This window comes from Equus asinus, chromosome 10, assembly GCF_041296235.1.
Source record: "Equus asinus isolate D_3611 breed Donkey chromosome 10, EquAss-T2T_v2, whole genome shotgun sequence".
Lineage (NCBI taxonomy): Eukaryota > Metazoa > Chordata > Mammalia > Perissodactyla > Equidae > Equus > Equus asinus.
Genome location: NC_091799.1, coordinates 77,295,035 through 77,304,644, shown reverse-complemented (window position 1 = coordinate 77,304,644; position 9,610 = coordinate 77,295,035). Strand labels below are relative to the sequence as shown.

Genomic DNA, 9,610 nt, shown 5'->3' with positions numbered 1-9,610 from the left:
CATGCAACATGTTTCCAAACAATGGGGATGAATGATCTGGTATTTGAGGAAGTGCTAAAAAAAGACATTCCAGTCTGGAACCATGCAAGCTGGGAGGATGTGTTCTCCATGGATATGGACTGAGAACGGCAAAAACAATCTTGAAAAACAAGAACAAAGTTGAAGGACTCATACTTCTGGTTTTAAAACTTATTACAAAGCTACAGTAATCAAGACAGTGTGGTACTGGTATAAGGACAGACATACAGATCAATGTAATAGAATTCAAAGTCCAGAAACAAACTCTTACATTAATGGCAAATTTATTTTCAACAAAGTTGCTAAGACAATTCAATGGGAGAAAGGATAGTCTTTTTAAACAAATGGCACTAGGATAACGGAATATCCACATGCAAAAGAATGAAATTGGACCTCCACCTCATACTATACACAAAAATGAACTCAAAATGAATCACAGACTTAAATGTAAGAGCTACATCTAGAACATTCTTAGAAGATAACATAGGAGTAAACCTTAGTGATCTTGAGTTAGACAATAGTTTCTTTGATATCACACCGAAAGCACAAGAGATAAAAGAAAAAAATAGATAAATTGGACTTCATCAAAATTAAAAATTTTTGTACCTCAAGTGATATCATCAAGAAAATGAAAGAAGAATGCAAGAAGATATTTGCAAATCATATGTCTAATAAGAGATTTGTATCTAGAATGTATAAAGAACTCTGACAATTCAGTAACATAAGGACAAAAAGCCCAACTAAAAAGTAGGCAAAGAATTTGAATAGACCTTTATCCTAAGAAGACATGCAAATGGCTGCTGGATGCATGAAAAGATGCTCAACGTCATTAGTCAGTAGGGAAATACCAATCAAAACTACAATGAGGGGCTGGCCCAGTGGTGCAGCAGTTAAATTTTCATGTTCCTCTTTGGTGGCCCAGGGTTCGCCAGTTCAGACCCCTGGTGAGGACCTATGCACCACTTGTCAAGCCATGCTGTGGCAGGGGTCCCACATATAAAGTAGAGGAAGATGGGTCGGATGTTAGCTCAGGGATAATCTTCCTCAAAAGAACCTGAAAACAAACAAACAAACTACAATGAGATACCACTTCACACTCACTAGGATAACTATAATAAAAAAATGAGTAAGCAAGCTTAGTGAGAGGAGCAGGGTGGTGGAAGGTCTCCGAGTCCTGATGGTCAAGTATGATTTCATTGGACATAGGATTTCAGATCCGAGAGAGACGAACGGAAACAGAGTCAAAATTTCCAGCCAGCCTGCTGATGCCAATACAAATACCCAGAGTATGATTCACTGATCAGATACTGTCTGCATGCCCTAAGTCTGGATGAGGCACCAGGGCCTCAGAAACCAGAGCATTCATATCCAGCTGATGGAGATGATGCTGCACTTGCAGCAGATCATAGAGGAGTGCATCCTCTATGGATGCATGACCTGGTGCTGGAAGAGGAGAGTCAGAACCAGGCCACTCAAGAGCAGGAAGCCCTCTTGGACCACCTAATGTGCCAGATGGTCAATCTGCTACAGTCTGGGACCACAGGTGGCCTGGGGATCCAACTATCTTGTCCTTCCCTAGACTCTAAGGGTGATGTCAGTGGTGGGCAGTGGGCTCAGTCATGCAGGCAGCCTAGGCAGCTTGTTCACCAACTGAGTGATTTTGAAGCTGCATTTGTCAGCTGTGACCTGTCCAATCATGGGATTGATATCTCTCCCTTACACCACTCCAGCTTTCAGGACTACATTACCTACCAAGGAGGCAAATACCACGAGGACAAGAACACCTTGGCTTCATTAACCTTGGTTCCAGTGAGAATACGCTCTGCATTGATCTGGTGACTTCCGGTTGAGTCAGAGTGACATGAACCGCATTGAGGAGATCCCACTGTAAGATCCCGATTAGAGAGGGCAACTGTTCCTGCAGGAAGAAGCGTCTCAGTTCCTGACCTCTTGCTGCAAGGCTCCTGCTTATCTCGATCCAGAAAACTCGGTTGTTCTAAATGGCCGCTGCTCTGTCTTCTCTGTGCTGGCCATGGTTCTGTGTGATCCAGGTGAGGCCTTCCTGATTCCCATCCCCTTTCATGGTGGCTTTGTCGTTAGATCCCTCCTGCATGCGAAAGTTGAGCTGATTCTTGTCTACCTGGACAGTGAGATCACTGATCCGAACATCTGTGCTTTCCAGCTTGCTGTGGGCAAGTTGAAGCAAGCCCTGCCGAAGGCTGGGCTTAAGGGGAAAAAGGTAGGGGACCTCAGGCTAATTCACTCTCAGAATCCTCCGGGTGACATCTACTTCCAAGACTCATTGAAGGAATACCTGGAATTTGCCAAGAGGTATAACCTACATGTGATTATAGATGAGAGGTATGTGTTATCTATGTTGGATGAATCTGTCGTATTCCACAGAGTTCTGAGCTGAAAGTTTACTGACCCCAACAGGACCCACGTGATCTGGTGTACCAGTAAGGATTTTGCATCTCTAGCTTCTGCTTTGGCACTCTGTATACCCACAATAAGGCGATGGTCTCTGCCGTGAGCTCCTTTGGCCACCTCCGCAGAATGTCTGGCATCACCCAGCTTGAACTGTGTTGCTGTTCCTGGACAGAGAATGGATTGACGAAGTGCATCTGACCACTAATCGCTCCCAGCTGCAGGCAGCTCACAGGTACATCATTAACAAGTCGAAGCTTTGGAGATCCCCTTTCTCAATCGTGTCTCTGGCCTCAGTGTCTGGATTAACTTGAAAAAGTACCTGGACTCATGCACATTTGAGAAGGAGCTGCTTTCCCATTGCTGATTCCTGGACAACAAGCTGGTGCTGTCTCATGGTAAGACCTATAAATGTAAGGAGCCTGGCTGGTTCCACCACCCATCTTTGTAGATAAGCCCCTCCGGCTAAAACACACCATGCCCAGGTCTATCAGGTGCTAGTGGAGGAGAAGCAGGATTTGATGGTGAAGAAACTGGAGGATATGCAGAGGGAGTATACTGTCTGCCTCTCAACAGTGACTCCAGCCCATCACCTGCTCAGGGAGGGCCTGATATCGGCCTCTGGCCCAGAAGGCTGAGGTAGTGAACTGGTGCTATGACTGAACAAACAGTGGACTCCTCTAGGAATGGGCTCATCTGACCCAGTCATCCACCTCCGTAAGCTGAGCATCTGTCATTTTTGGAAGCTGTGCATCTTTTTAGTCTTTGCTAGCCATTGTGTACGTGTGAATGTTTTTATGGGGCTTGGTGTGGGGAAGCCTAAAGGAATAAGGGAGCTCTCTGGGTCACTATTTAGTTGAGTTTATTTTTGTATTTGATATCCAGTAAATTCCATATTCTCTTAAATTCCAGGCCTGTTCTATTTCTAGTTCACATTTTTCGTAATCACTTTTGGTAGCTAGGTGATTTTTTGTCCCTTTTTAAAATTCGAGGGCAGGTTGCATGTGAAGAGCATTGTCTGGGGCAGGCCAGAAAGGCATGAAACAGGTGATTCTTAACTGATGGGCACTTTCTAGGCATTGGATGCAATGTCTCATAGGATCCTGACAAGATCACACCCACCTTCCCCAGCAGGGGCTGAGTGGCAGGGTGGGTATAATTTATGATAGTGCTGCTTCCAAATATGAGTTCTTTCCATGCGCACCTTTTCAAAGGCTTTTAAAATGAATCTCTAATGACAAACCTGAAGTCTTCCATTTTCGTCTCAGGTGTTTTTAGTTGTTCAAATCACACCACCTCTGAGTTTTTCTGGAAAGCTCTTGCATTTCTGAGCTTTAGTCTGAGCGCTGATGCTGTGAAATGGGAAGAGCAGAGACTACCACTATTTTGTAGATGATGAACGGGCTTTCAGCACCAGCTAGTGGGTTTGGTCAGTCAGTTGAGTTTGTGACCATCCTCCCTCTCTTAGGTCTAGGTGTGGGGATTCTTGTTCTTCAATGATAATTTTCCCTTTAAAAAAGATTAAAAAAAAGTAGCATACCGACAAATTCTGATTCTTCGAGGTTTTTGATACCCGACAAGGTTTTTTAGAAGTCAACTATCGCTAATAGAAACAGAAAGGGAATTCACTGAAAGGATGAGGGAGCTCCTGGGACCAGAGATGCTCTTGGCATCTCTGTAATGGGAGCTAGTAGACAGTCTGATCAGGGCACCATCCCTGGGATGGAAGGGATGGTGCCTTCCATGGAAGTGATAGGCTGCTTCTGTCTTCTGTTATACTCAAGGTTCGAATGGTAGAGTGGAGAGAATTAATATTTTCCTAGCTTTAAGGATGGAATCTCCCTCCATTGATTTAGGTCTTTATTTTCTCTTCTATAGTTTTTATGCTTTTTCATAAAAAAAAGTTTTTATAGTTTCCATAGTTGTTATAGTTTTCAGTGTAAAGGTCTTACACATTTTTTTTTTTTTTGAGGAAGATTAGCCCTGAGCTAACATCTGCTGCCAATCCTTCTCTTTTTGCTGAGGAAGATTGGCCCAGAGCTAATATCTGTGCCCATCTTCCTCTACTTTATATGTGGGATGCCTGCCACAGCATGGCGTGATAAGGGTGCCTGGGATCCAAACTGGTGAAGCAGAGCATGTGAACTTAACTGCTGCACCACCAGGCTGTTCCCAGGTCTTACACACATTTTGTTAAATTTATCACTGTATTATGTTATTTTAAACATATGTTTTATGTTAAATATATGTTATGTATCATGTTATTTTAAATGTATTATTTATTTTGTAACTGTCGCCATATACTGAAACAACTGATGCTTGCATATTGTATCTTGTGTCAATCAAGAACATTGAAGGCTCTTAGATTTTATCCTACTTGCAAACTAACATGTTTCAAGGATGCTGGCAGAAGGCATGAGAATCCTGGGTCAGAGACAAAGGACAGCTTATTACTCACTGCAATAGCAGTAATCAGTGTATCACTTTTGCTTTGGTTCCCCAAGCCCAGATTCCTACGGGGCAAAGTGAAGACCAAGTGATATCTGCACATGCAGAGGAGTGTGTTGTAGGAGAGGAAACTCAAATTTAAGGAACCCAATTTTTTATAATGTGCAATAAGCTGCCTCAACTTTGACCTGAGGGAGGCATTTTCTTTATTCTACTGAGTAGTAAACAAACCTACCCTATGCTCTGGCAGGAGAAACTATCATTATCATCCAAGGCTGTTCTCTCTCTCTCTCTCTATGTATATATATATATGTATCTCCTTGAAATGATAGCCTAGAAAAAAGACAGTCAGTGCCCCTGTTTGCAAGACAGGCAGAGCATGAGAGATCCAGGAAGAATCATCTCCTAATAGTATCTTGTCACCTTGCTAAATTCACTTATTAGCTCTAGTAGTTTGGGGCAGGGGGACTTTCTTTGAATTTTCAATGTACATAATCATGTTGCCTGTGAAGAAACATGCTTTTTCTTACTCCTTTTCAATATTTATGTCTCTTATTCATTTTTCTTTTCCGATTGCACTGCCTAGAACCTCCAGTACAATGTTGAATAACAGTGGTGATAGAGGGCATTCTTGCCTTGTTCTCAATCTCAGCAGGATTGAGTTCAGTCTCTCACTCATTAGTATAATATTATTGTAAGTACTTTTCATACTGTCCTTGACTAGATAGAAGAGTTTCCTTCTATTCCTAGTTTGCTGAGAGTTTTACCATGAATGGGGGTTCAATTTTGTCAGATGTTTTTATCTGCATCTCTAGAGATGATATCATTTTTCTATTTTAATTATTAACATGGTCAATTACATTGGTTTTCATAAAAATGTTAAACCAATGTCATATTCCTGCAATAAACCCCATTTATTCATGATGCATCATCTTTTCATATATTGCTAGATTTGATATGATATTTTATTAAGAATTTTGCATCTATTTTCATGAGAGATATTGCTCTATAATTTTCTCTTTTTTAAATTAATTATTTATTTTATTTTATTTTTTTGAAGAAGATTTGCCCTGAGCTAACTGCTGCCAATCCTCCTCTTTTTGCTGAGGAAGCCTGACCCTGAGCTAACATCCATGCCCATCTTCCTCTACTTTATATGTGGGACGCCTACCACATATATATGGTACAGCTTGCCAAGCCGTGCCATGTTCGTACCCGGGATCCAAACCGGTGAACCCCCGGCCACCGAAGCAGAACATGCGAACTTAACTGCTGCAACACCAGCCTGGCCCCAGTTTTCTTTTTTTGTAAACCATTGTTGGGTTTGGTTTCAGCGTAATACTGGCTTCATAAATGTTTTGGGAAGTGTTCCTCAATTTTCTGAAAGTTTGTGTCAAATTGATTTTTTTCTAAATTTAAGCTTTTGGTAAAATTCTGCTGTAAAGCCTAAAAAAGAAAAGATGGACGGTAACAAGTGCTGACAAGGAAGTGGAGAAATTGAAACCTCATCCATGGCTGGTGGCCGTGTGACATGTTGCAGACACTTTGGAAGTAGTTTGGCAGTTTCTCAAAATGTTAAACATAGAATGACTGCGTGACTCAGTAATTCCCCTCCTGGGGATATTCCCAAGAGAACTGAAAGTATGTCCACGTATAAACTTGTGAATGAATGTTCACAGCAGCATTATTCCTAATAACCTCAACCTGGAAACAACCCAAAAGTCTACAGCTGATGAATGGATAAACAAAAGGTGGTCTAGGTATGCAATTGAATGTTATTTAGCAGTAAATAGAAACAAAGCATTGACACATGCTACAACATGGACGAGCCTTTAAAACAATATGCTAAATAAAAGAAGCGAGTCACAATAGACCACATACTGTGTGATTCTACTTGTATGAAGTCTCTAGAATAGGCAAATATATAGAGACAGAAAGTCGATTAGTATTTGACTAGGGCTGAGGGATGGGGGATGACTGCTGATGGGTACAGGATTTCTTTTGGGGCTGATGAAACGTTCTACAAGTAGATTATGGTAAAGTTTGCACAACTCTGTGAATATGCTAAAATCTGTGTAATTGTATGCTTTAAATAGGTGAATTGTGCAATGTGTGAATTATATCTCAATAAAGCTTTTAAAATATGCTATGAGAAAAAAATAATAGAATGTCCTCTTTTTGGGATAGTCAGGAAAGGAGAATGGGAAGAAGTAATATGTAATCTGAGTTCTGAAAGGTGTTTAGGAATTACCCAGGTGAAGTGGGAAAGGAAAAGGCTAAGAGATTGAGGCAACAATGTAGGCAAAGCCTGATGTAGAAAAGATATTTTTGTATTAAAGGCTGTGGTAGGCAGCAGGCGATGATGGCCCCATAGCCCCCTCGCTGATGTTTGTGCCCTGTATCATCTCCTCCCATTGAGTGGAGACCAATGGCTTACTTCCAGTCAAGGGAAGTGGCAGAGGTGAAGAGACTTTTCCAGATGTGATGAAAGTACCAAGGCAGTTAATCTGAGTTAAGCAAAGTGAGATTATTCTGAGTGGGCCTGACGTGATTAGATGAAACCTCATAACAGAGGGACTGGGCCCTCTCTGAGGAGAGAGTTTCTCTCTCCATTGCTGTCCTTGAAGAAGCAACTGGCACATTGTGAGACGGCCTCTGGAGAGGGCCACGTGGCCAGGAAGTGGAGGTGGCCTCTAGGAACCGAGAGCGATTGTAGGCAAAGCCAGCAAGAAAACAGGGACCTTGCTTTGATGCAAGGAAATAAATACTGCCAACAACAGGAGTGAAATTGGAACTTGATTCTTTCCCAATTGATCCTGTAGATGAAAATGCAGCCCAGCTGCCCTCTTGACTGCAGCCTGGTGAGACCTTAGAGCAGGGGGTGCAGCTAAGGCATGCTTGGAGTCCCGGCCCACGGACAGTTTGAGGTAATGTATGTGCGTGTGGTTTGAAGCCTCTAAATTTGCGGTAATTTTTTATGCAGCAAATAGAACAGTGTTGCTAGAGCTTTAAGAATGGGAGGATAGCAAGTAGGAGACACAAGAGTGGGGTAGAACGGAACAAGATCTGTTAGAGAGAGAGCTGAGGTCAGACAGGTAGCTGGCTGCAGTCTCTTGTATCTTACTGATGAGTGGGAAACCACAGCTGGTTTCTGAGCAGTTGATATGATGTGAGTCAATGAAAGATTTAAAAAGATCTCTGGCTGTTTTCTAGAAAATGCACTAGAGATGGGCAAGAACAGAAGTCACGGGCAGTTAAAATACTGCAATCATTCTGGTGAAGGCTTTAATTCTGAGATGGCTTCTAAGGCATGGACAATAAGCCAAAAGGAGGCAAGCTTTGAGGAAACAGAAGGAGTGCAGGATGAGGTGGATTTTCAAAGCTGGGAAAATTTGGGATCCATTTCTCTGATTGAAGCAACTTCTTAGAAGACAACTATGTTTTCTAATATCAAGAATTTGGGGTCTATATCTCTCAAATGGTTTCTTCCTTCTCACCTCAGACATGCAAATTCCTTCCTTAAAGAAAATGGAAATAATAAGAAAAGGAAAGCCAAAGCACAACACACAGCAGCTGGGAATTCTCTTTACCGGCTTTCCCTCCTTGTGTGTTGGGCTCGTTCACTTTCCAGAGTAAGCCTGGGTGGCACTGCCTTCACTTCTTCCATGATCTGGCATTTGCTTTTCCACTGACCCTAATGAAATCTCTCTTTCCAAAGGCATCCAGGATCTTAAAGGGAATCTTCTCTGGCACCTTCTCAGGCTTCATCCTCCCTAATGTGGCTCTATTCACCATCTTTCTCTCTTCTTGAAATGGCTCCTTTTTCTTATAAATGGTCCACACTATGGTTTCTCTACCTCCCCCTCTATGAACCTTCTCCATTATTTCCCTGGCTTTTTTCCGGCTCCTCTTCCTCTTTCTGCCCCCTAGCTGTGGACAACATCAACATTTTCCAAACCACCCTGGTGGAATTCTGAGGCATCTTTAACTTTTTCTTCTCCCTCAGTTCTGACATCAATATTTCCTGATGATGCTTAGACTCTTGTATTTTGTAGTCACACTTTGGAAAGGTATGAGAGATCATAATTCTTGTCCAACAATCCTTGTTTTACAGATAAGGATTATGAGCCCACGGAGGCAACTCAAGCATTTAATCCATTTCTTTTTTTCTCTTTATCTCCATGGTGATCATTCTAGGTCAATCTATTACCTCTTGTCTAGATTATTGTCATAGATTCCAATATTGTATGCCAATCTCCCTAGAATTCTTCTTTGATTATTTTTTAATTAAAGATGTTATTAATTTATTTGATAAATACTTATTGAGTATTTCTTTTGTTCTACTCATGTCCTAGACTCTGGAGTAGACATGATAGAGTTGTGCTGCCCATGCTGCATGAAGTTTATTTTTCACCTTCTTGTAGTGGAAACAGGTGATAAATAAATGACAAAAAAATGTATGTGCCCCTGTGTGAGAAAGATATATGTTAAGTAAAGCTATGAAGAAAACCAAAGCCAAGTATAAAATGATGGTGTGGGAAGTGCTATTTTCGATCTATCTCTATTTGAGGAAAATGCTGAGCAGTCACAGCAATGAAGTGAGGGACTCAACTAAGCAAAGGTCTGGGGGAAAAGCATGTCAGTAATAATGTACTAAGCAGCAAGTGCAAAGGCCCTGAGGCAGGAATAATCTTGATGTATTTGACAAACAGCAAGA

General features: G+C 41.8%; 1 pseudogene; it reads left to right on the top strand.

Annotated features, from left to right (window-relative positions):
• Window positions 1-1,446: 1,446 nt before the first annotated feature.
• LOC106824679 (probable inactive 1-aminocyclopropane-1-carboxylate synthase-like protein 2 pseudogene) lies at window positions 1,447-3,083 on the top strand (annotated as a pseudogene).
• The last annotated feature ends 6,527 nt before the right edge of the window (window positions 3,084-9,610 follow it).